Source organism: Trichechus manatus, unplaced genomic scaffold (genome assembly GCF_000243295.1).
Source record: "Trichechus manatus latirostris isolate Lorelei unplaced genomic scaffold, TriManLat1.0 scaffold00061, whole genome shotgun sequence".
Taxonomy (NCBI): domain Eukaryota; kingdom Metazoa; phylum Chordata; class Mammalia; order Sirenia; family Trichechidae; genus Trichechus; species Trichechus manatus.
In genome coordinates, this window is record NW_004443997.1 from 9377830 (window position 1) to 9405226 (window position 27397).

A 27397-nucleotide genomic window follows, 5' to 3' on the forward strand; every position below is an offset into this window, starting at 1 on the left:
AGATGAGGTCTGCCCTCAAGGATCCCGCATCACAAGGTCTGCCTGCACGGTGCCCGTATTGTATGTTATGACAATTATTTTGTGCCGTGGTAAGGAGGCTTAGCAGCTCTGGGCCTCCCTTCTCTGTTGGTTGGTTATGGTCCTAATTCCTACTTAAAAAGAGATCCCAGGTAGCCCATTGAAAGCAGTTTCCTAACTTGGAGAGAGGTGAACAAAGCTATCAAAAATGTGGATCTTCTTTGACACTGTAATTCACTCCCAGGAATGTATCCTAAAGAGATCATCAAGAATGTACGCAAAGACTACACCATAAGGGTCTTCATCTTACCATTCACAGTAGAGAAAAACCACCACCACCAAGTTGCCGTCAAGTCCATCCTGACTCATAGCGACCCCATGTGTGTCAGAATAGAACTGCTCCATGGGGTTTTCAGTGGCTGATTTTTTTGCAACTAGATCACCAGGCCTTTCTTCTGAGGAGTTTCTGCACGGACTCGAACCTCCAAGCTTTTGGTTTGCAGCCGAGCGCATTAACCATTTGCATCACCCAGGGACTCTGGAGCAAAACAGAATACCTCTGTACGTGTAACAATATTATAAAGTAGCTACTATTGTTATTCCCATTTCACTGATGGGGAAATCATGCAAGAGAAATTAAGCAACCTGGGATTTGAACCCAGGTGTACTAGCTCCAGAGTCTGTGATCTTAAGCCTTGCACCATACACTCCCTGTATGTAGCTGCTGGAAAAATCTGAAAGGATGGAAGTAACAGCAGTGCCTTCTGGAAGGTTGGATTGTGGGTGCTTTCAAGTTTTTTCTTTGGGCTTAGGTGTAGTCTGCGTTTTCCACTAAGAGCATGCATTATATACATACCCTGCCAAAAAATTAAAAATGAAAATAAGTATGTTGTTGGGTGTCATCGAGTCATTCTGACTCATAGTGACGCCATGTAACAGAGTAGCACTGCCCCATAGGGTTTCCTTGGCTGTAATCTTTATGGAGAGCCCTGGTGGCACAGTGGTTAAGAGCTATGGCTGTTAACCAAAAAGTCGGCAGTTTGAATCCACCAAAATTCAAAACTGCCTTATGAGGCAGTTCTGTTCTGTCCTCTAGGGTCACTATAAGTCAGAATCAACTAGATGACAATGGGTTTAATCTTTATGGGAGCAGATTGACACGTTTTTCTCCTGTGGAGCAACTGGGTGGGTTCAAACTGCCAACCTTTCAATTAGCAGCCAGTTACTTAACTGTTGGCGCCACCAAGCCCCCAAAAAACCAAACCCGTTGCGTTCGAGTGAATTCTAACTCATAGCCACCCTATAGGACAGAGTAGAACCGCCCCATAGGGCTTCCAAGTCTGTAAATCTTTACAGAAGCAGACTGCTACATCTTTCTCCCAAGGAGCGACTGGTGAGTTCAAACTGCCAGGCTTAGCAGCTGAGCCCTTAACCACGCCACCACCAGGGCACTTTTTGCCACCAGGGCTCTTTAAGAAGTAAGATATGCATTTCAGTCCATCAATTAGTAGGCTGTCCATTAGAACGTGTGGACTTTACTGACTGAAATGCCTTCTGTTGTGAATGAGCTACCTCATGTCACAGCAAAAATCACTTGTCCCCAGCCATCATGGCCAAAGGGACACGCTGTGTGGTGGCAGCCAGGTGTACATGTCAAACAGCCTGCAAGGCCTCCCCATGCCATGTCGGGCTTTTGAAATCAAGGCAGGTTGCATAAGAGCGGCTCGCCCTGGAGAGCTGGGCCTGTTCATCACACCTGAGTTATTTTTACTGGTTTGTAAACTGACTCTCCTCCTTGAGAACTTCCTGGGACTATAGAGAATGCTGCGGCCAGTGCAGAGGGAAGACAATGTTGGCCGGAACAGGGGAGCACCTTGGCTTGATTTTGCAGCAAACCCCTTGTCCAGAGTCAGAAAACCCCAAAACCAAACCCGTTGTGTTACAGAGTAGAGTTTTTTTTGGCTGAAATCTTTATGGAAACAGATCGCCAGGCCTTTCTTCCACAGCACTGCTGGGTGGGTTTGAACCACCAACCTTTAGGTTAGTAGTCCAGTGCAAACCCTTTGCACCATGCAGGGAACTTCAAGAGTCAGAAAAGGGCGTCAGAAAGAAATCAATGACTGGCCTGGTGTCCTGGGCATTTGGCAAGCCCACCTGGTAGAGGTGATGATGGTAATGATGAGGATAATGATGTTGTAGATACAAATAACACAGGTAGTTCTTACTTTCCCAGGTAGTAGAGGACCTTTAAGAATGACGGTGCAAACTAAAATTGTGCAAACAACCTTCATAATCAATGAGATAAAATAAGATTATTCCGTGACCTTTACAATTTTTTGTGAAAACATTAAAAACTCTCTTACTGTCGGTTATAAATGTTTAAGGAAATGAGAAAAAAATAGTAAAACTAATATTTATTTAGCACACTGTAACTTAACACGTTAGACATGTTGAGAATTGAAGTGCTTCATTACTTTGTATAAAAATGTTCGGGAATAGTTTGAACAGTGCTTGCCTTCTTGTTATATAACTAACAATACAGAGTAAGCATCTTTTCTATGCCTTTGTGAATTGTCATACTCCTCTCTAAGATTGGATCGGCTTCCAGCATATTATCATTTGGGCTTTCAATGTCATGAAATATCTCTGAGAGTCCCTGCCAGCATCACATTCTCTGTGACATCTTCCTCCTTTTTGTCACAGCCATTCTCCTCATTTATGTTGATTAAGTCCACCTTCACTAAGCTCCTCTGGCTGAATATCTGTTGTTATTGCTGGTTGCTGTTGAGTTGGTTCCAACTAATGTGACCTTATGTGTAATAGAAGGAAACATTGCCTGGTCTTGCACCATCTTCATGATTATTGGTATGTTTGAGCCCATTGTTCAGGCCATCGTGTTGATTCAGCACATTGAGGGTTTCCCTCTTTTTCACTGACCCTCTACCAAATATGAAGTCCTTTTCTAGCAATTGTTCTTTCCTGATGACATGTCCAAAGGAAGTGAGACAATCTCTCCAGCCTTTCTTCTAAGGAGCATTCTGGTTGTCTTTCCTTTAAGACTGATTTATTCATTTTTATGGCTGTCCACAGTATATTCACTATTCTTCACCAACACCATAATTCAAATACATCAATTCTTCTTCTGTCTTCATTCTTCCTTGTCCACCTTGCATGCGTAGGAGGCGACTGGGTCAGGTACACCTTAATTCATTAAAGTGACATCTAGAGTCTCTCAAAGGGTGACAGTGTCAACATTCCTACCATCAGCTATTTCTTTTATAATCCCGTTTGTGTCCAATTCAAATTTCACTTCTAGCATTTTCACTTTCCATTTCTTTCCTGCACTTTCATCTTTACTGGCCAATTTTTTCTTTTGATTATCCATGTGAGGAAAATGTCCTGTAGGCTTATTAGTGAGAGACAAGGAGGCAGCACAGCTACACACTTTGCTGTCTGTGCTTAAACTGATAACAGAAGTATAGTAACCAATCAGCGACAGACTTTGAGATAAGTGATGTGGTTGACCGCTAATCATGATGGGCATCTGTTATTTACATAGTGTTTTGTGGATTGAGGAGCTAGCAAGGAAGCTTGTACTGTACACAGTTACAGTTAATATATTGTGATAACTAAAATTTGAACCATGTTGTTGGGGAGCTGGTGTTATTTAAAAAACAAATTAACTTTGTGCCAGGCATAACCCCAAACTCAAACTGAACCCTAATCCTAAACCTAAGTGTTTCACATGTATTTCTTTTTCCCAGTTGCTGTTGAGTTGTTTCCAACTCATGGCAACCCCACATGTGTCAGAGTAGAACTGTACTCCATAGGGTTTTCAATGGCTAATTTTATGGAAGTAGATTGCCAGGCCTTTCTTTTGAGGTACCTGTGGATGGACTCAAACTTCCATCCTTAAATGTAAAATGCTTAAAACTGACTGGACGTGAGGTTAGACCTTCCGAGTTGGCACCTTGTTTCATCCCAGTGGCTCTGCTTCATGGCATAAGTTACCTGTCAGGAGCTGATATTTAAAGGCATTTTTTGTTTCCTCCTCTCTGACCTCTCCGTCATCTCTCGGACAGTCAAAACTTTGCGTTTGCTGCACCTTCTGCCTGCTGGTGAATTTTTATTCATCCCTGGTTGGAAGCTCAAATTTGCTACCTGCCAACCACATGGCCTTGGACAGAAGACATGGTGTTTCAGAGCCTCAATTTCCCCACCTATAAGTGGAAGATCAAATCCTACTTTGTAAGGATTAAATGAAGGGGAACCCTGGTGGTGCAACTGTTAAGTGCTCAGCTGCTAACCAAAAGGTTGACAGTTGGAACCCACCCAGCACTTCTGTGGGAGAAAGACCTGGTGATCTGCTTCCATAAAGGTTACAGACAAGAAAACCCTGTGGGAGAGTTCTACTCTGTCACATGGGGTTGCTATGAGTCAGAATGGACTCGACGGCACCCAAAAACAAGAATTAAAGGAGATAATAGTACATGTAAAGTACATAGTAACTGGCATATGGCAAATACTCAATGCATATTAACTATTACAATTGTTGGATTCACTGGGTGTTGCAAACGGTTAACATGCTCGGCTGCTAATGAAAGGTTGGAGGTTAAAGTCCACCTGGAGGCTCCTCAGAAGAAAGGCCTGGCTATCTACTTCCCAAAAATCAGCCACTGAAAACCCTATGGAGTACAGGTCTACTCTGACACACATGAGGTCGCCATGAGTCAGAATCGACACAATGGCAACTGAGTTGGGAGTATAATTGTTATACAAGTAGACGTTCCAGTACGTTATGGAATTGGAATTGTTTGTACTTCTGCCTCCCCAAAGACTGAAAAACTGGGAGCTACTTAAGGAAAATGAACTTTTCAATCGCTCTGGCCTCAGCTCCCAGTGCTATGCCTGGCACAGAATAGGTGCCCATTAAGTGCTTGTTAAATGAGTGAATACAAGCCAAGAAGAGCTGTGTTCCCAGCCTGGCCGTGTTAAATGTAGCTGCAGATAGTAGCCAATAACATTTACTGAGAATTTAGCATGTGCCAGGATCTAACAACGCCAGGCCCTTTGTATGTATTATAGAGTTCACTGTCCAAACAGCCCCATAAAGGAGATGTTATTATTATCCATGTATTTAAGTTATGGGGGCAGTGGTGGTTCAGTGGTAGAATTCTTGCCTTCCATACGAGAGACCTGGGTTTGATTCCCAGCCAATGCACCTCAAGTGCAGCTACCACCCATCTATCAGTGGAGGCTTGTGCATTCCTGTGATGCTGAATCAGTTTCAGCAGAGCTCCCAGTCTAAGATGGACTAGGAAGAAAGGCCTGGTGATCTACTTCTGAAAATCAGCCGATGGAAGCCCCGTGAATCACAATGGTCTGATCCACAGCTGATCATGGGGATGGTGCAGGATCAGGAAGCATTTTGTTCTGTTGTGTACAGGGTCACCAGAAGTCAGGGGCCGGCTTGATGGCAGCTAACAACAACATTATTATCCGTACATGTAAGTTACAGAGTCACTGGGTGGTACAGTTAATGCATTCAGCTGTTAACCAAAAGGTTGGAGGTTCAAGCCCACTCAGAGGTATCTTGGAAGAAAGGCCTGGAAATCTATTTCTAAAAAAAATTAGCCATTGAAAACCCTATGGAGCACAGTTGTATTCTGATCCACATGGGGTAACTCATTGACACACATTGGAATCGACTCAGCAGCAACTGGTTTTTTTATTGAAGTTACAGAGAGACGGTGCTAGGCTGTGGGTACATCCTACAGCCTTTGTCCTACAGAGTCCTGACTGGCCAGCAGGCTGCAGGGGGAGTGAAGATGGTAAGGAGGCAGGCATAGGGGAGTCCTTAAAAAAGGATGAGACCTCAGAAAGAAACAATCTTTAATGGTTATGAGGGAGGGGAAGGGTGGGGAGGGAAAACACTAAATAGCCAATAGATAAGTGGTAACTATGGTGAAGGGTAAGACAGTAAACAATACTGGGGAAGCCAGCACAACTTGTACAAGGCAAGGTCATGGAAACTTCATAGAGACATACAGACTCCCTGAGGGACCGAATGAACAGGCTGAGGCTGGGGACCATGGTCTTGGGGGGCATCTAACTCAATTGACATACCATAATTTATAAAGAAAAGGTTCTACGTTTTACTTTGGTGAGTAGCGTCTGGGATCTTAAAAGTTTTTGAGCGGCCATCTAAGATACTCCACTGGTGTCACCCCCATCTGCAGCAAGGGAAAATGAAGAAAACCAAAGACACAAGGGAAAGATTAGTCCAAAGGACTAAAGGGCCATAACTACCACAGCCTCCACCAGACTGAGCCCAGGACAACTAGACAGTGCCTGGCTACCACCACGGACTGCTCTGACAGGGATCACAGTAGAGGGTCCTGAATAGAGCTGGAGAAAAATGTAGAACAAAATTCTAACTCACAAAAAAAGACCAGACTTATTTGTCTGACAGAGGCTGGAGAAACCCCGAGAGTATGGCTCCCCAGACACCCTTTTAGCTCAGTATAGAAGTCACTCCTGAGGTTCACCCTTCAACCAAAGATTCGACAGGCCTATAAAACAGAACGAGATTAAATGGGCATACCAGCCCAAGGGCAAGGACAAGAAGGCAGGAGGGGACAGGAAAGCTGGTAACGGGGAACCCAAGGTCGAGAAGGGGAGAGTGTTGACACGTTGTGGGGTTGGCAACCAATGTCACAAAACAATATGTGTATTAATTGTTCAATGAGAAATTAATTTGCTTTATAAACCTTCTTCTAAAGCACAGTTTTAAAAAAAAAAGATGAGTCCTCATCTTTGGGTTGCAAACTTGCAGATATTGTGGAGGGGCACCAGGATTGGGAGCCCCCTTTTTCTAGAGAGGCTCGTTGCTGCAATACTGTGCCTTCTGCATGCATCCTACCACTGTCCACTGAGTCCTGTCCTTGGTGCCTCCTCCCTGTCACAACTTGCCTTGCCAGGGTTTCATTGCGTCGGGCTCCTGCTCCTGTTCTGATACTGGGTGACGCTGGGTTACTCCCTTCCACAGATCTGCGCTGCTCCCTTGAACACCAAAGTCACCGCTGAAGCAATTAATTAGGTGATCAGATGCGGCCTTGAGACAGCTCTTCTGTTGCTATATCGAGCCGTTATTTAGTTTTGTTTTTTAATTGTTCTTTGGGTTTTCACAAGTGTGTTGTTTTGTGAGCTCTTTTTACACCTCCCAAAATGACCCTCTCCCAAACTCCAGGCTTGATGCCCAGTAGATAGTCAAGACCTTCTCATTTGGTTTTACCATTGTATTATCTCTCCCAGGAAATGGAGGGCTTTGTACCTCTGAATACAGATGAAAAGGGAGAGGATCAGGTCAAGGTATGTGAGGAGCACAAGGATCAGTCCTGCCCATGCCACCTACCCCTTTCCCACCTGCCAGCTCCCAAGGGACCCCCTAGAGAATGGGAGAATATATTTGCAAATCATATATCTGATACGGGACTCGTATCCAGAATATATAAAGAACTGTATTGTTTTTGTTAGGTGCTGTTAGTCGGTTTCGACTCATAGCATCCCTAGGTATAACAGAACAAAGTGTTACCTGGTCCTGTGCCATCATCACAGTTGTTGCTGTGTTTGAGCCCATTGTTGCAGCCACAGTGTCGATCCATCTCATTGAGGGTCTTCCTCTTTTTCGATGACCCTCTGCTTTCCCAAGCATAATGTCCTTCTTCAGGGAGTGGCCCTTCATGATAACATGTCCAAAGTAAGTGAGACAAAGTCTCGCCATACTCACAACTCAATAATAAAAAGACAAGCACAAGTAACCCAATTTTTTAAAAAATGAGCAAAGGATGTGAATAAATATGTCTCCAGAGAATATGTACAAGTGGTCACTAAGCACATGAAAAGATGTTCAACATCATTAGTCATTGAAAAATAAAAGTTAAAACCACAGTGAGATACCAGTCATACCCACTAGGATGTCTGTAATCAAAAAGATGGACAATAACAAGTGGTGGCAAGGATGTGGAGAAATTGAAACCCTCATACGTTGCAAATGGGAATGCGAAATGATACAGCCACTTGGAAAACAGCCTGGCAGTTCTCGGTTTCTCCTTGGGAGAAAGATGTGGCAGTCTGCTTCTGTAAAGATTTACAACCTTGGAAACTCTATAGGGCAGTTCTACTCTGTCCTACAGGGTCACTATGAGTCGGAATAGACTCAATGGCAGTGGGTTTCCGTGGTTTGGTTGGTTGCACAATTCTGTGAAATACTAAAGAACACTGAATCGCACACTTTAAAAGGATGAATTTTATGGTATGTGATTATATTTCAATAAAGCTATTGTTTTTAAAAAGGATATGTACAATGTGCTACTATTTATGTAAAATTTTTAAGAAAGCACACAGACTAATATAAATTATTGAGAGATCCTTACATACACCATGAAAGCATAAAAATATTCATGAGAATGGAAGACCAGCTTCAGGACTGTGGTTATCTCTAAGGAGAGAAGGAGGGGAAGGGATGTGTCTGTAATTTTTTTTTTCAAGAGATAGATCTGAAGCAATTATAGAAAAATGTTGTTGTTACTTGCTATTGAGTTGGCTCCAACTCCTGGCGACTTTATATAAAACAGAACAAAACTTTGCCCAGTCCTGCGCCACCTTCATGATCGTTGGTGTGGTTGAGTCCATTGTGCAGTGCCTTCCAATCTAGGGGCTCAGCTTCCAGCACTATTTTGAACAATTTTGGGTTGTAATCCATAAGGTTTTCATTGGCTAATTTTCCACCACCTGCCTGTCAGTTTGACCTGCTGAGGTGGCTTGCGTGCTGCTATGATGCTGGAATCTATGCCACCAGTATTTCAAATACTAGCAGGGTCAGTGATGCTTCCAGACTAAGACAGACTAGGAGAAAGCCTTGGGAAAATGTTAACATCTGTTAAATCTAGGTTCCGTGTACAGGTATGTCTGCTATTTCATATTCTGGACTTTTTTTGTGTTTGAAACAGTTCATGATTATAAATTTTATGGGGCAAACAAACCCTTCTATTGCCGTATCCTCAACAACCAGGACGGTGGGGAGAGAAGGGAAGAAAGTCTGCCCTGGCCCCTGACAGTGTGGTGGGGATGCCTCTGCTGACCATCACCAGCCAGTGGGCAGTGGTGAGCCCGGTCAAAGAAGAATGGGCACGTGGGCTGGCTGGGGCCACATGGTTGTGGCCAACCTAGAGCCATAGTGCTTTGAAGGCCTGCTGATCGCTAGGGGTCCCCTTCTGCCCAGTGCCCATAGCTAGCTGCCATCACCCTGCAGGTTAGGAGAGTCAGAGGGAGCCTGCTTGCTGCTCCCTGCCCCCATTGCCTTCTCCACCTGAGCTTGTCCCCTTTCCTCAGCATAGCAGGGGGCAGAAACCTCTCTCTGCCTGCATTGAGTTGAATGATATCCCCCCTAAACATACATTCCCCCAGAACCTGTGAATGTGACCTTGTTTGGAAAAAGGGTCTTTACAGATATAATGAAGGATCTTGAGATGATATCATTCTGGGTGAGAACAAACCCTTAATCTGATGACAAGTGTCTTTATAAGAAAAGAGAAGAGGAGAAGACACACACAGGAGAAGGCCGTGTGAAGACAGAAGCAGAGCTTAGAGCCCTGAAACCACAAGCCAAAGAACACGTGGAGCCGCCAGAATCTGGAACAGGCCAGGAAAAATCCTTCCCTAGAGCCTCTGGAGGGAGCGTGACCCCACTGACACCTTGATTTCAGCCATTTGACCTCCAGAACCATGAGAGAATAACTTTCTTCTGTCCTAAGCCATGCACGTTGTGGTAATTTGTTACAGTAGCTGCAAGAAGCTAATACACCACCATTCCATTTCTCCCTGGTCATCCGGCTCCTCCCTTCTCATCTGGATCCTTCCTCCTCAGCCAAATCATGTTCCCTGCTGCTAGGAGAAACGAGGGGTGCCTTTGTGGCCATGCCCAGTGGAGGCCGCAGCGGAATGTATCTGGGGGTCCATTTTCACTGATGCTGCTGCTGGATTTGGAAATCCCATTGCTCATCCTGCAAAGGTCTCCTAACGCTTCTGCAGTTGCTAACTTACCTCCTCCTACCCCTGCCGATCCACCACTTGTCTATCAGTTTGTCATGCTGTGGTGGTTTGCATGTTGCTGTGTCGTTGGAATCTGTGCCACCGCTATTTCAAATACCAGCAGGATCACCCATGGTGGACAGGTTTCAGCAGAGCTTCCAGACTAAGACAGGCTAGGAAGAAAGGCCTGGTGATCTACTTCCAAAAATCAGCCAACAAAAACCCTATGGATCACAATAGAACATTGTCTGATACAGTGCTGGAAGATGAGCCCCCTAGGTTAGAGGGCAACAATGGACTCAAGCCTGCCAGCAATCATGGCAATGGTGTGGGCAGCATTTTGTTCAGTGGTACGTGGGGTCGCTATGAGTCAGAGCTTTCTTGACGATAAGTAACAACAACACCCTTGCCAATGCTCTCAGCCCCCATCTTTTTGGCTGCTTCCTGCCCACCTGGATGTAGACTGCAGAGCTGGGCTTGCGGCTCCAGCAGCATGAATAACACATTATAAATAAATAGATGCACGCAAGGAAATGCAATGAGAGAAAACAAACATTTCAGGTCTTTTTGCATACATCATCTCATTTAATCCTCATGAAGTCAGTATTATTAATATCATTACCTTCGGATGAGGAAGCAGAGGCTCAGAGAAGGTAAATGATTTGCCCAAGTTCATGAAGCCAGCGGAACCGGGCTTTGCACTTTGTTGCTGTCGTTAGCTGCTGTCGAGTTGGCCCCTACTTTTGGTGACCCCATGCACAAAGGAATGAAATGCCGCCCCGATTCTGCATCAACCCTGTGACTGGTTGCGGATTGGACCGTTGTGACCCATACAGCTTTCACTGGCTGATTTTTGGAAGTGGATCGCCATGCCTTTCTTCCTAGTCCATCTTAGTTTGGAAGCTCCGCTGAAACCTGTTCATCATCATAGCAACATGTAAGCCTCCACTAACAGACAGGTGGTGGCTACACATGAGGTACATTGGCCGGGAATCGAACCCGGGTCTTCTGCATGGAAGGTGAGAATTCTACCACTGAACCACCACTTCCCTGGGGCTTTGACTTGGGCCTGACTAATTGCAGACATGCTGGGTCAGAACGCTGGCTCAGCCACTTGTTAGCTCTGTAAACGTGGATGTGTTACTGAACCTCTCTGCACCTCCCTTTTCTGCACCTGTAAAAAAGGAATAATAATCGTTTCTGTCTCAGAAGCTGGCTGTGAGGATTAAATGAGCTTCTTGGCACCTAGCAAGTGCTCAGTAAATGTCAGCCCATAGAATTCTCATTGTCAGCACTGGTGCTAGCAAATTCTTATTCCAGGTACATCTCTTTCAGTTCAACTCTAAGGGGAATGGATTTCGTTTGGTTGGTTAGTTTTTTAAAACAATTGCTAATTTTTATTTTATTTTGAACCAGTGCTGCCTCTCCAAGTGCACGTAGATGAATGTTTCCGAGATTCTCCTATTTCCAGACTGAAGTCAGGCCTGGGACTTGTGGCCATTTGTGCCATCTGTGCAAAGGGCAAGTCCACAAAACCTCTTGGTTCTGCCATGAAGTCGGCCTTTTGCGCAAGCTCATTTCCTTGAACAGTTGAAGATCTCCCAGGCTGTGGAGGCTCTGTCACTGGGAAAATGCCTTCTTCTCTGGCTTATTTGCTCAGGGTTTAAAAGGTATTTCTGGGCTTTGGCTAAGAGGAAATTTAGCTTTTGAGCAAATCCTCGTGCACCGCTTTTCTATAAACATCTGAATGAAGCGTGTGCGGTGTGGAGCCTGCTCCGTGCAGCTTTTCCTGGATTTTCCCGCCAGATGGGATGATATCTGTATAGTGACATCCGGCTGGACAAGCAGGTTCTCGATGTTCCTGCTGGGATTGTCTTCCTGGCACTGTGCTGGGGACCAGGGAGGAAGATGAAGACAAGCTGGTGTAAAGCATCAGGGAAGGATGGAGGACTGAGGAGCATGAATAAGACTTTCCTTCTGTATCACCATCCAGTAAGCTTCCCTGTTGAACAAGGACCTTTGAGATGGGAGCTTCCTTCACTTGCATCCACAGATATTTCTTGAGGGCCTACTGTGTTGGGGGCAGTGGTGATTAACCTTCCATGCAAGAGACCTGTGTTTGATTCCTGGCCAGTGCATCTCATGTGTAGCTGCCACCCATCTGTCAGTGGAGGCGTATGTGTTGCTATGATGCTGAGCAGGTTTCAGCAGCACTTGCAGACTAAGACAGACTAGGAAGAAGGCCTGGCAATCTACTTCTGAAAATCAGCCAGTGAAAACCCTATGGGTTACAACGGTCCGGTCCTTAGCAGATCATGGGAAGGGAACAGGACCGGGCAGTGTTTTGTTCTGTTGTGCATGAAGTCACCATGAGTCAGGGCTGGCAGCTAATAATAACAGCAACTTTGTTACACTCAGCACAGGGGACTCCACCTTTGTGAAGCTTGAGTCCTGGTGGAGGTGAGCCCTTTCCTGAGGAAACCCTAGACCGGAATGTCATTATGTCAAAAAACACTTCTGAAAACATCTGTATCAGTGATGATAAGCTAACTGCTGCAACAAACAGCCCCCATTCAGTGGGTAACCCAGTAAAGGTGGAGGTCTTGCTCACATCACAGTTCAATCCAGCTCAAATGGAATGTTGAGAAGAGCTTGGCTCCACACAGTCACTCAAGGACCCAAGCATCTTCCATCTAGTGGCTTTACCATCCCCTAGGATCTCAGAACCCTGCATCCTGGCCAGCAGATGAGAGAGATGAGATATCACTGGGGTTTTTTTGTTGTTGTTGTTTTATTTTTTTTTTTCATTGTACTTTAGATGAAGGTTTATAGAACAAATCGTTTCTCATTAAACAGTACACTTGTTGTTTTATGACATTGGTCAACAACCCCATGACATGTCAACACTCTCCCTTTTCGACCTTGGGTTCCCTATTACCAGCTTTCCTGTGCCCTCCTGCCTTCTAGTCCTTGTCCCTGGGCTGTTGTGCCCCCATTAGTCTTATTTTATTTTATGGGCCTGTCTAATCTTTGGCTGAAGGGTGAACCTTGGGAGTGACTTCATTACTGAGTTACAAGGGTGTCTGGGGCTATCACTGGGTTTTTTAAGGGCGAGACCTGGGAGTGACCTTCATCACTTACTCCCACATTCCACTGGCCAGAATTAAGTCCCATGACCCCACCTAACTACACCGGAGGCAGGGGAATGTAGTCCCTCTCTTGTGTCTGGGAGAAGAGCACATGGGGTTTGGTGACTACACAGCACTGTCTTTATCACAGAATCAATGTGCCCAGGACCATGGGAGGGTGCCAGAGAGGAGGATCTCTGGTGCTGAGGGTTAGCAGGGCTAACAGGAAGGAGCACTCATGTCCCGAGCACCAGGCTCTCTGCTAACAACCAAGACGGCATGGCTTTGAACTCAGGCCGCCGGCCTCTCCATCCTAGCTCTCCTGTGTAATAGCTGGACTTCCTTGGCAAGTCGCCTGCTTCTACAAACCTCAGTTTGCTCAGCTGGAAAACAGAGATGCTAATCGCAGTACCCACATCACGGTTTGCGGGAAGACAATTGAGAAGGAAAGGAGAACCAAGTTCTAAGTCCAGTGCCTGCCGTATGGTGAACACCTTACAAATACAGGTCATGATTGGAGGAAGCTTTAGAGTGTTCGCAGGCACAGACTTGGGGGCTGGTCACCACTTACCAGCTGCGTAATAACCATGACCTGGTCACTGTGACCTCTCTGAGCTTCCGTCCCTGAATCTCTAAAGTGAAAATAATAACTCTACCCCATAGTGCAGCGTTAAGACTAAAAGCAATAAATAAAACAGATAAAAAGCTTACCATGGAGGTGAACATCATTAATGTCACTGCATTGTACATGTAAAAATGGTTGAAATATTTCACCACAATAAAAATTTTGAAAGAAAATTTTTATTACCAAAAAAAAAAAAGGGAAGTTTACCCTGGAGCCTAACACAAAGTGAGTGTGCTCAATCAGGATTAGCTATTATTATTTATTATTAAGCATTTTTAGATATATTGCCTCCTTTACTCCTCACATCTACTCCCTGAGAGAGAAAATAATAGATAGGATTGCCTGTCTGTGTGCGTTAAAGAAACAACGGCATGCTCTGAGAATGAATGAGTGCAGGAAGGAATGAATGAATCATCACAATAACTGCATGTACACAGTCGCCTCCGTTTCTCGGAGCAGTGGTGAAACCTGCCAAAATAAATTAACTTTCCCACATCCGTGACTCATTTGGCAGGAATAAGAACCTTGCCAACTGAATAGAGAATGGGGAAGGAGGGGGCCATGGGCAAGGGGGAAGGATGGGAGAGGAGTTTTGTAGTGACTCAAGATAAAAGAACCAGCTCTTTATTTCCTCTCTCCCTCCCTCTCTCTCTCTTGCTCTCTCACTTTTTAACAACAACAACAAAATTAGCCCTGATGTGAACATTTAAGCCTGGGTGGCACAAACGGTTTGCAATCAACGGCTGGCAGTTCGAACCCACACAGCTGCACCATGGAAGAAAGACCTGGTGAACTGCTTCCATACAAATTACAGCCAAGAAAACTCTATGGAGCAATTTTACTCTGTAACACATGGAGTTGCCATGAGTCAAAATCAACTTGATGGCATCTGATTTTTTTTTTTTTTTGCAGGGTGTGACAGTATATGTTTATAAACCAGATATAATGATGTGGGGGACATAGAGGCTCCAAGATATTAAGTGGCTTTGGGTAGCAGGACCATGAAAGGGAGCTTAGAGCCAGCATCATCCAACCCCTTACTGGGTGGACGGGAGTCTAGGGCTGGCCACAGCCACACCATGCTTAGCAGGGTCAGGCCCAGGCCCCAGGCCGCCTCACTTCCAGCCAGTGCTCCAGCCCTCCCCGCTGGCTCTTGGTTGTTCTTGGGTCCCCTCAGGCACTTGCCTGGCCTGGCCATTCTCACACCCAGCTCATGCCTATCTCAATGGCTAAAGAGGCTTCAGGAGGAAAGATCAAAGCCTTAGACTGCAAGTTCTCCGAAGGAAGAATAAAGGAATTGGGAGGGTGTAGCCAGGGAGGAGACAGCTAAGATGGACTTAATTACCCACTTCTCCTCTGCACAGAGGTTTTATGAGGAGGTCCCTAGGAGGGGGTTCTGCTTGTCTCCTGGAAACCAGCCCAGAGACAGGGAGCCTAGGATAAAAGAGATTGACCTTAGACATGAACAGGAACTTCTTGATCTCTGAAATGATGACAGTCCTCCTGAAGCATTATTCTGATGGGGTTACTCTCCTGCTCACCCCTTCTCTGGCTCCCCATCGTCCGCAGGATACAAGTCATTGTAGTGTCTTTGTTAAGATCATGGGTTTTGGGGTGAGAGAGACCTGGGTTGGAATTTTTGCTGGGTTACTTGGAAATTTACTTAAACTTTTCCAGGCCTGTTTGGGCATCTGTAGAACCAGTATATAATAGAGCCTACCTTGTAGGGTGGCTGTGAAGATTGAACAAGGTAATGCATGTGAAGCACTTAGTCTATGGTGGTAAGTGTCCAATAAATGTAACGTAGAATAATCATTATGGTGACAGACACTCTTTGTCACCTATTTGGCCCCTCTTCCCTTGATAAATTTCCCTGATTTTGTTGAGGAGAACAGTTTGTCCATGATAAATATGCACATGGAAGGAACAAATGGATCGTGTCTAAATTTTAAAAAAAGGTAGTGTTGCTCCTTTTGTCAGTGATTGGTATAGGAGTAAGCATGTACCATAGTTCTGGCCAGTGACAGCAAAAGGGAAGTCTACTGAGAGATCTTAGAAAGATTTCCTTTCCCAAGGCAAAAAAGAAATGCAGTAGAATAAGTCTCTCTCATCCTGCATTTGACATTGTCATGTGAGGATGTGATGCCTGGTGCTATGGCAGCTTTTTTGCAACCATGAGAACAGACATCACCAACATCCTGAGGTTGGCAGAATGAAGAAGCGGAAATAGCCTGGGGTCCCTGATGACATTTTTGAGCCTGAATAGATTTCTTCTCCTTCATGAATCCTTTTCCAATTCTCCTCCTTGAAAGTGATTTCTGTCTCTCTAAACTTCTAGAGCATTTTTTATGTACTTTTAGGATGAAAACCAAAAAACCAAACCCATGGCCATTGAGGTGATTCTGACTCCTAGCGACCCTATAGGACAAGGTAGAACTGCCCCCAGAGGGTTTCTGAGGCTGTAAATCTTTAAGGAAGCAGACTGCCACATCTTTCTTCTGCAGAGTGGCTGGTGGGTGCACACCACTGACCCTTTGGTTAGCAGCTGAGTGCTTAACCCCTGTGCCACCAGGGCTCCTTACTTTTAGGATCAATAAACATTTATCGAGTATCTACCCTATGTTAGCTGCCGAGAGTGAAAACATAAGTAAAGAAATAAAACCAGTTGCCACTGAGTCAATTCTGACTCATGGCGACGCTATGTGTGTCTAGGGAAATATGAGAATTATAATTTGTTATTGAACCTGGCTTTAGGGACTATGGCTCTTTAAGCAAAAAGCTGCATACGTAACTATAACATACACTTGAAAACCTAAGTGATTCAATTTCAGGCACAGTGGTTAAGAGCTCGGCTGCTAACCAAAAGGTTGACAGTTCAAATCCACCAGCCACTCCTTGGAAACCCTAGGGTAGTTCTACTCTGTCCTGTAGGGTCGTTATGAGCCGGAATCGACTCAACGGCAACAGTTTTGTTTTTTTTTTTAATTTCTTTACTCAGAGTCCCTGAGTGGTGCAAACAGTTAACACGCTCAGCTGCTAACCAAAAGAGAGAGGCACCTCGGAAGAAAGGCCTGGTGACATACTTCCAAAAAAATCAGCCATTGAAAACCCCGTGGAGCACAGTTCTTCTCTAACACACATGGGGTCACCATGAGTGGGAGCCGACTCAAATGCAGCTGGTTTACCAGAAGTGGGTGCTAGGTGGGCAAATAGCAAATGCCCCCTACAGTATGATTGAAGGAGTTTGTAGAGAACGTCAAGAACGAGATAAGCATTCTCCTCCAGGTCCATTTCTAAGTGGTTGTGAATGAATGAAACTCAGAGACCTGCAGCAGCAGTGAAAACGAAATGAAAATGCTTGGTTCTCCAGAATTCACCAGCATTGAGCTGGTTTTATTATTATTGTTAGTATTCTTCCCCCTTGGCTTTGCTAGTTTGAAAATTTATAAAATTACTTCTCACCGTTGTTTTAGTTTGCATGTGGTAGCACAGCGGTTAAGCACTCAGCTGCTAACTGAAAGGTTGGCGGCTCAAACCCACCCAGAGGCTCTGTGGGAGGAAAGACCAGGCAATCTGCTCCCATAAAAATTACAGCCTAGGAAACCCTATGGGGGCAGTTCAGCTCTGTCACATGGGGTCGCTATGAGTTGAAATCGACTCCACGGCACCCAACAACAACAATATTTGTTTAATAACTGCATTTCCTCTAACTGTTCTTCAACCATTGAGCATATGCTTGCCATTGAGTCCCCAGCAGGATTATAAAGTTCCCAAGAGCAAGGATCATGTTCCTCCAGGGCACCCAGGCCAAGTTCTCTGCCTTCCTAAACACTCGGAAAATGATATTTACCAACTGGTAGGCTTCAGGCTCTTTTGATATTTGCTGAGCTCATGATTCTTTCACAAGAGGGACTTTGAATCTACATAAAAATACATGTTGAACCAAAAGAACCAAGAAAATGGTGCCGGATCTATAGAGTTGAGGAAGAACTGCAGCTGCAGGTCTGTGATTAATAAGGTTAATTTAACACAGCACCTCATCATTTTGAAGAGTGGCTCAATTTGGGGGGAAGGCAGGAATGTTGTTTTATTCCTGGGATAAATGAAAGATTAATTTCTAAGTCTTGTTTAAATAACTCTCAAAGAGGCGCTACAGATGAAATTACTTTTGACTGGCCAACTTAGCTCCAGCTCTCGAACACTCAAGTGAATGGAATAAGATTTCAGTCTGTTGAAAACTTCAGCGTGTGATCTTTTGTCTCTCTCTCCTTCTTTCCGGGCCAAGGATTACCGCTCTCTCTTGGAATCGGAGGCCTTTGGCGTGGCTGGAGACTCCGACTGTTTTCTGCTTCTGCTCACCAAGCACAATGCAGCAGCTGAAAGGAGAGGAAGGAAGGGGTAGGTTTCTGGATTTTTTTTTTCCCCCTATCTTTAACAGACATTCAGGCCTTTTGCTTTTACATTAGTGCAGTAGAATGGCATTAACTATGATCAAATCCTGGCTCCACCACTTCATTGCAGCTGACCTTGGGTAAATCACTTAGCCTTCTTGAGCCTCAATTGCTTCCTCTGTTAAAAAGGGCTTATAATACTTGCCGTGGGCATGATTGGTTCAGTGGTAGAATTCTCGCCTTCCGTGCAAGAGACCCAGGTTCAATTCCCAGCCAGTTCACCTCATGTGCAGCCATCACCCGTCTGTCAGTGGAGGCCTGCCTGTTGCTGTGACGCTGAACAGGTTTCAGTGGAACTTCCAGCCTAAGATGGGCTAGGAAGAAGGGTTTGGCGATCTACTTCTGAAAATCAGCCAATGAAAACCCTGTGGATCACAATGGTCTAATCCACAACTGATCATGGGGATGGTGCAGGACTGGGCAGTGTTTCGTTCCATTGTCCGTGTACTCATCATGAGTCAAGACTGACTCAACAGCAGCTAACAACATCAACGTAATACTTGCCAGGAAGGTTGTGGTCAGTGAGACACTGGTAAATATTTAATAACTGTCCTTCTGGAGGAAAACCCTGATTTGTAGTGTATGCCAATTTCCAAGGTGTAAATACTCCAACCATTGCCATTTTTTTGTGTGTATGTGTGCTTTAGATGAAGGTTTACAGAGCAAATTAGTTTCTCATTAAACAATTAATACACACATTGTTTTGTGACATAGGTTGCCAACCCCATGATGTGTCAACAGTCTCCCCTCTCGACCTTGGGTTCCCCATTTCCATTCGTCCAGCTTTCCTGTCCCCTCCTGCCTTCTTGTCCTTGCCCCTGGGTTGGTGTGCCCATTTAATCTCGTATACATGGTTGAGCTACATGCATTATTGTTTGTTTTATGGGCCTGTCTAATCTTTGGCTGAAGAGTGCACCTTAAGAGTACTTCAGTACTGAGTTAAAAGGGTGTCTGGGGGCCGTACTCTCGGGTTTCTCCAATGTCTGTCAGACCAGGAAGTCTGGTCTTACCATCGCCAATTTTAAGCTAACAACGCGATGTCACTGAACACGGAGTTGGGAAGAGATGCGCAGTCACCTACCATTGTATAATATTTTCACCATTCAGATCCAATAGGCATAAGTCACCTCAAGAGCATGAATAATAGAATAATGTAGTAAATTAATTAAGTAGTGAGAAATCTGGAGTATTTACTACCTCTTTAAGTATGATTTATTTATTTGTAAGTTTGGAATCCCTGGGTGGTGCAAATGGTTAACACGCTCAGCTGATAACTGAAAGCTTAGCAGTTCGAATCCATCCAGAGGTACCTCAGAATAAAGGCCTGGCAATCTACTTCTGAAAAATTAGCCATTGAAAACCCTATGGAGCACAATTCTACTCTGGCACACGTGTGGTTGCCATGAATCAGAGTTTACTGGTTAATTGTAAGTTTATGTAGTCTATTTTTACAACAATAGCTGTGCCTCCCTGCTCTCATTGATACTATACCCCAGGGGATGTGGGGACCCAGAGGTGGGAGTATACAGGAGGTTTACAGTAACTAAAGTACAGGATAGCTTATCTTATTGGGAAACAGCATGATAATAAATAAGTTTTGATTCAGGACTATGAAGTGAAATAGACCATATTCAAACTCTTTCCCCAGCTGTGTGACCTTAGTCAAGTGTCTTACCCTCTCTGTGCTTCAGTGTGCTAATGTGTAAAAGAACTAACTCTCCTCTCTTAGGGTTATTGCCAGGTCTAAATGAGATAATGTGGGGAAAGCTTTTATCACAGAGCCTGGCACATAACAACAGCTCAATAAATGGTTGCTGCTCTTATAATTAATGTGATGATTGAGCCAGGGCTTTGAATCAATTCGAACAGGTTCACTCATGGCCAATGAAGCAAAACTGGAAGAGATGCAAATTTTTAAAATTTGGGTGATCTGCGTAAAAGTAGACCAGACTTACTGGTCTAACAGAGATTGGAGGAACCCCCAAGACTATGGCCACCAGACACCCTGCTAACTCAGAAATGAACCCACTTCCAAAGTCCACCTGTCAGCCAAATATTAGACAGGCCTATAAAACAAACAATAACACATATGAGGAATGTGCTTCTTAGTTCAATCAAGTATACAAGACCAAATGGGCAACACCTGCCCAAAAGCAAAGACAAGAAGGCAGGAAGGGACAGGAAAACTGGACAAATGGACACGGGAAACTTGGGGCAGAAGGAGGGAGAGTGCTGACACTTTGTGGGGATTGCAAACAATGTCACAAAACAATTTGTGTATAAATTTTTGAATGAGAAACTAATTTGTGCTACAAACTTTCACCTAAAGCACAATAAAACAAAATAATTTTTTGGTGATCTGCAACCATAACTGGAACAGGAAAAATTACAGGTTGAAACCCTGGAATGGGAGACTTGGGAAAGGCATAGTGAGCCCTTTCAGGAGCCTGGTGCATAAGATGGGATTATTGCCAGGACTGAGGAGAGTGATACACATTCAGAGCAGTCGGCTGCCATCTTTGAGCAGGGCACCACCATTCCCGACTCTTCGCAAAATCCTATGAGCAAGAGATTTGGTTGCTATGCAACGTGTATGCTGCCCTTGTTTGCCCTTGTTTTCTAAGAGGGAGATTAAGTTTCTAGCAGGGCTTTGACTCTTAATTTTTCCCTTTCTGGTTATGGTTCTGGTTCACCCCAATTTTAAAACTTTGGGTCTATTCTGGTGTTGCTTTCTTGGCCTTGACTGAACCAGGAAGAACCAGTTCGAAGCTCAGGACTGAGCTAATGAGGAAGTGTGAACATTGTGTTGGGAACCTGGCAGAGGTATAGATCAAGGTTCTAGGTTCAAGCCAAGCATGAGGAAGCAGGCAAGGAAGCAGTTTAAGCTGGAAAATGGGGAAAGGGCTGCCTTGGGCAAATGGGCAGGCCGCCACCCTGAAAAAGAACTGGAAATAGGGGCTTTGAGCCTGCGCCTTGTTGGATGTATGCCCCAAGGATGGGAACAAGGACCAGGAGGGCAAATCAATGGGATTAAAAATAAAAAGCAGGTGAACCAGTGTGAGGAACTATCTGCCTTCTTCACTGTGCAGTGGCTGTGGGACCTTGCAGACCACATGCCGTTGGCCTGGAGAACTGTGAACTCATGGTGGTGGGAGTGAACTGCCAGTGAGGGCAGTGGATCTGACCAGAACTGAATTTTACAAAAGATCTGTTGTTTGGATAGGGAACAGATTTGGTTGCTTAACCTAACCTGCCCTTATTGCCAAAGAGCCAGCTCAACGTCCTCTCTTGCAGGGAGGGAAAACAACAAGACCATTGGGAGGTGATCTGGCTCAGATCTTCAGAGCTGGGTTTGGGAGGAGCTGGGACTCTCCTCCAGTGTTCCTCCCCCAAGGAGATATTCTGGGTGGTCGGGTGGCTATGGGGACTTAATGGCTCCTGTCCATATGGAAGGAAGAGGCTAGCAGTGTAGCTTCCTGCAAAGGGATGTGAAGAATCCTAAACAGCTTTCCAGGCCTGACACAGCCTCACATTCCTGCTGTGACTTCTAGTCTCAGCCTGGCTTTCTCTTAAACAAGAAATTACCAGTTACTGTTAACTCTGTAGATACACCCAACCACATCATCATCGTGGTTTCAGAAGAAGGCTGGCCACCTTGGTCTGCTCTCAGATGCAACCATCACTCACTTTACCCCCTCTCTAACTAACTTCCTCTTTCTGAGCTGCAAATAATGATAATAACAATAGCAAACCTACCCAGCAGTGGCATGGAAGAAAGTCTTGGCGATTGGCTTGTGTAAAGATTACAGCCAAGAAAACCCTGTGGAGCAGTTCTACTCTGTCACACATGGGGTCTCCATGAGTTGGAGTCAACTTGATGGCAACGAGTTTGGCGTTTCGTTTTGTTTTGGTTAAACATCGCTGCACTATGTGTTGGTGAAGAATATTGAATATACCATGGACTGCCAGAAGAATGAATAAGTCCGTCTTAGAAGGAACACAACCAGAATGTTCCTTAGAGGCAAAGATGGTGAACTTTAGCTTGCTTACTTTGGACACCTCATCAGGAAAGACAAATCGCTAGAAAAGGATATCATGTTTGGTAAAGGGTAAGCAAAAATGAGGGAAACCCTCAATGAGATGGATTGACACAAGAGCCATAACAGCGGACTCAAATACGACAACGATCATGAAAATGGCACAGACGCCAGGCGACATTTTGTTGTTATACATAAGGTCGCCATGAGTCTGAGCTGACTAGATGGCAACTAACAACAAGAACATCACCGAGTGCCAGACACTGATGTGCAGAGTCTCCTACTCCCCACAACAAGCCATGAGGTAGGTCTTAGTCAATTCTTCCCATTTTATAGATGAGAAAACTGAGCTCAAAGTAGAAAACAGACACATCCCTGATCACCCAGCTAGTAAGTGGATAAAGCTGGGATTCAAACCTAGGTCTGTGTGACTCCACAGCCCACTTGCTACCCATTGGCCCAGAATGTCTTCTATTCCTCTGATTCTGTGATAAGTGACCCCACTGGGCAGGGCCAAAGGAGAATGAGGCGAGCCAGGTGCAATATTTAAGGAGGCACTCACTGTCAGGTTCACACAAGTCCAGGCTCAGCATTTGCACAACCCTGAAAGAGAGGGCCTCCTCCTTAAATTTTGCTCCCTAGGTGCCTTGGTCGAGGGCATGTTTCAGCAGTAGAATTTACACCTTCCTTGTGGGAGACCCCGGTTCGATTCCTGGTCAATGCACCTCATACAGCCACCACCCATCTGTCAGCAGAGGCTTGCATGTTTCTGTGATACCAAACAGGTTTCAGCATAGCTTCCAGGCTAAGATGGACTAGGAAGAAAGGCCTGGTGATCTACTTCTGAAAATCACCCAATGAAAACCCTACGGATCATGTCATGGATTGAATTGTGTCCCCCAAAAATCTGTGTCAACTTGGTTAGGCCATGATTCCCAGTATTGTGTGGTAGTCCTCCATTTTGTGATTGATGTAATTTTCCTATGTGTTGTAAATCCTAATCTCTGCCTGTGGTTAATGATGCAAGATTCGATTATGTTAAAGAGGATTAGGGTGGGACATAAATAACACCCTTACTCAGGTCACATCAGTGATCCAATGTAAAGGGAGTTTCTCTGGAGTGTGGCCTACATCACCTTTTATCTTACAAGAGATAAAAGGAAAAGAAAGTGAGCAGAGTTGGGAACCTCATACCAGCAAGAACGCAGTGCGGAAGCAGAGCACGTCCTTTGGACCTGGCATCCCTACCGCTGAGAACTCCTAGACCGGGGAAAGATTGATGACAAGGACCTTCCTCCAGAGCTGACAGACAGAAAAACTTCCCCTGGAGCTGATGCCTTGAATTTGGACTTCTAGCCTGCTAGACAGTGAGAGAATAAACTTCTGTTTGTTGAGCCCACCCACTTGTGGTATTTCTGTTATAGCAGCACTCTGTAACTAAGACAGATCACAATGGTCAGATCCCATTATGCATGGAGTTGACATGAGTCAGGGGCCTACTCGAGGGCAGCTGCCAACAACAACAGAAAGAGAAAGGTTGCTTCAGAGCAGTTTACTTGCATGGGAGCAAGCCCCCCACCCCTTACCCACGCTCCGCGCTCAGAGCCGGTTCCCTCTGCAGCCGGCCGACCCTTCTCTCTGGCTTCTGAGTAAGAGGAAAGGGGGTGAATCAAGGCCGGATTCTCCACACATGTGAATGATACTTTCCATGAAAATTAACTTTCCCAACGACTCTTGTTCCCCTGCTGTTGTCACTCCGGAGCCTGAGTGGAGAGTAACTCTCCTCACACCATGAAAGTTGCCTTTGGTTGGAGAGTGGCATGTGCTAAGCTCTGGCCAGACCCTTCACCAGGGGAGCATGGTGATGGCCGTTGCAGGAGAAGAACTGAGGTCAGAGGAGTTAAAGAAGCCCCGGGACACATAGATTTTAGGGCATGGTCCGTGTTTGAAGGTTATGCCAGCCCCGCTGTGCCCCAGCCCCTTTGCACAGAACTTTCACGATAATACACGCTTTGCTTTGTGCCTGGCGCTGGCCTAGGCACTTATCCTTGCATTTTCTGATAACTACCTTTCAAGGCTGGTGTCCACAGTCTGCAAATAAAGGCTCAGAGAGGCGCCTAGAAGGGCAGTCCTGATTCTGTCCTGCAGCTGTCAGATTGGGGTTCAAACCCGAGGCTCCCCCTCCCCAAAGCCCACGCCAGTTTCCTCTTCCCAGACCCCTCTCTGTTCTCAGGCTTCTCCCTCCTTCCCAGGAAAGATTACATACGGGGGTGTGGGGGTGGGGGGTGTGGGAGGAAGGCTTGCCAGGCTCCTGAACTTGGCAATGAGGAGGAGGGGGCTGGGCAAATGGGTTATCTCCTTCATCTGGACTTTATTTTGCAGGTTGAGGGCCAAGGCCCTTGGAATGCAGGGAATGAGAAAGACCCTGGGTGTGTGAGTGTGTGTAAGTGTATGGATGTGTATGTCTGTGTATGTGTCCGAGTGTGTGTGTTTATGCTTAAGTGACTGTGTGAACATAAGTGTATGTGACTGTGTGTAAACATGAGTGTATATGTGTGTAGCTGTCTGTGTGTGTAAGTCCATGAGTTAGTGTGTGTGACTTTGTGAGTTTATGTGAATGAGTGAGCATGTGAGACAGTGTATGCAAATGTGTGTGTCTGTATGTGTGTGAGTGTTTATGAGAGTGTGAATCTGTTAGTGAGTGTGTGAGTGTGTCTGTATGTATGTGTGACTATAAGAGTCTGTGTGAATGTTTCTGTGTATGCGACTGTAAATAAAACAAGTATGTATGTGTGTGAGTTAGTGTGTGACTGTGTGTGGATAAGTAACATCTGAGAGAATGAATGAGCATGTGTGTGAGTGAGTGAGCATGTGTGTGTGCCTGTATGTGTGTATATGAGTGCATGTGAGTGTGTGTAAATGTGTAAGTATGTGTACATGTGTATGAGTGTTATGAGTGTGGGTATGAGAGTTAATGTGTGAGTGAGCATGTGTAAGTGTGTCCGTGTGTGTGTAAATGAGTGTGTCTGTATGTGTGTGAGTGTATAAAAGATTGTGTGTGTGAGTGTGAATATGTGAATGAATGTGAGGGTGCGTGGCTGTGAGTGTGAGCACATGTGAGTGAACACATGTGAGTGTGTAGATGTGTATGGTTTTATAGGGAGGGGAAGGGCGGGGGCGAGGGTGGGAGCAACATTCCTCCAGGTTGGGCCAGGGCTGGACAGGCCCAGCATCCAGCCAGCCTCCATCCCTTTCCTTGGCCCCCTCCTCCACCCTCCCCTCGCCCAGTCCCTTCAGATTCTATCAGGCAGCCTGGGACAAAAGAAGAAGTGAAGCTGGGGCAGCCGCGTCCCAGGGGGGTCAGCAGGGCTAAGCAGGTCAGGGCACTCATCTCTGCCTTCCCAGGTTCCCGAACGCAAGGATCCCAGCCTCGACTTCTGCTGTTTAATCAGCTGGTAGCAATTTAACCATTACACCCCAGTGAGAGAATCCAAGACATTTCCTACAGGAGGGGAAAAAGGAAGACTAAGATGAGAGGAATGCAGAAGGCGGGAGGAGTGAAAGCACAAAACAGCTTTATTAAAAAGGAAAAGAAAAAAGGAACATGATCTGAAATTGCAGCTCAGTTTGAAATAAGGCTCCTGGGGCTGGGTGGGAGGAAGCAGGCCCCTAGAGATGCTGGGAAGAGGGGCGCTGGGGGCTCGAGATGGGCAAAGTGGGTGTGGGGAGGGGGGTGGACATCAGAAGAGCTTGGATGTGAGAAGGAGTTCTGTCTCCTGCTATGAGGGGCGGTCCCAAGAAGACCCTGCCCCTTGTGGGCCTGGGAGATGGCCCCCCTGAAACTGGAGACAGCAGAGCATGTAGCAAGGGTCGACTCCCTCTGCACCACACGCTATATTTGTAAGTGCTTGGAAAATGGCATCGGTAGGCAGGGGAAGGTGAGATTCTTTATCAAATGCAGTTTCAATCTTTATTTTTTTATTGTTATAGTTTAAATGAAGTTTACATTCAAGTTAGTCTCCCATACAAAATTTTATACATGCATTGTTATGTGACCCTAATTTCTCACCCCATTCTGTGACAGCATACTCCTCCTTCCCACCCCTGATTCCCCATGTCCATTCAACCAGCTCCTAACCCTCTCTGCCTTCCCATTTCACCTCTAGACATCTTGAGCCCAGGTGGCTGTGCAGCCAGCTGCTGCCCTTGATCCCCAAAGCCATCAGGAGTCCCTTCTGCAGATGGTTGCAGAGCCCTGAGACCCTCCATGGGAGATCTTGGAAGACAGAGAGGATGGCATTTGCAGCATAGAAAGAGGCCTGGGCTTGAAGTCTGGGGTTCTGGGTTGGAACCACAGGGCTGTCCTTGGCTCCTGAGTTATTAACTTAGGCAAGTTGCTAAAACCACACCAAACCCATTGCTGTTGAGTCAATCCTGACTCAAGCGACCCTATAGGACAGAGTAAACTGCCCCATAGGGTTTCCAAGGCTGTAAATCTTTACAAAAGCGGACTGCCACATCTTTCTCCCTCGGAGCAGCTGGTGGGTTTGAACTGCCCATTGTCAGTTGGCAGTGGAGCGCTTTAACCACTGTACCACCAGGGCTCCTGTCAAGTAACTAAGCCTCTCTGAACCTTGGGTCTTCATCTCGATTTCCAGAGGTCGGCAAACTTTCCGCAAAAGGCCAGATGGTAAATATTTTAGGCTTTGCGAGCCATATGATCATGGTCACAACTAGTGAACTCTGCCATTATAGCACAAAAGCAGCCATAGACATACCTAATAGAACAAATATAGCTGTGTCCAATAAAACTTTATTTACAAAAACAGGCCGCCGACCTGTTTGCTGACCCTTGACCTAGAAAATAGGAATAATGGTGATGCCCACCCTCCTGGGGCTCCTGTGAGAGTTAAACACGGTATCACATCACCAGGGTCTGAAACATGGTGGCTCGTAGTCATCCTGGCAGGTGAGCAAGGCAGCTGACACTTCTCTGTCATGTATAATTGTGTCCGCAAAGGAGGCCTGCAGTTAGAAGGGAAATTC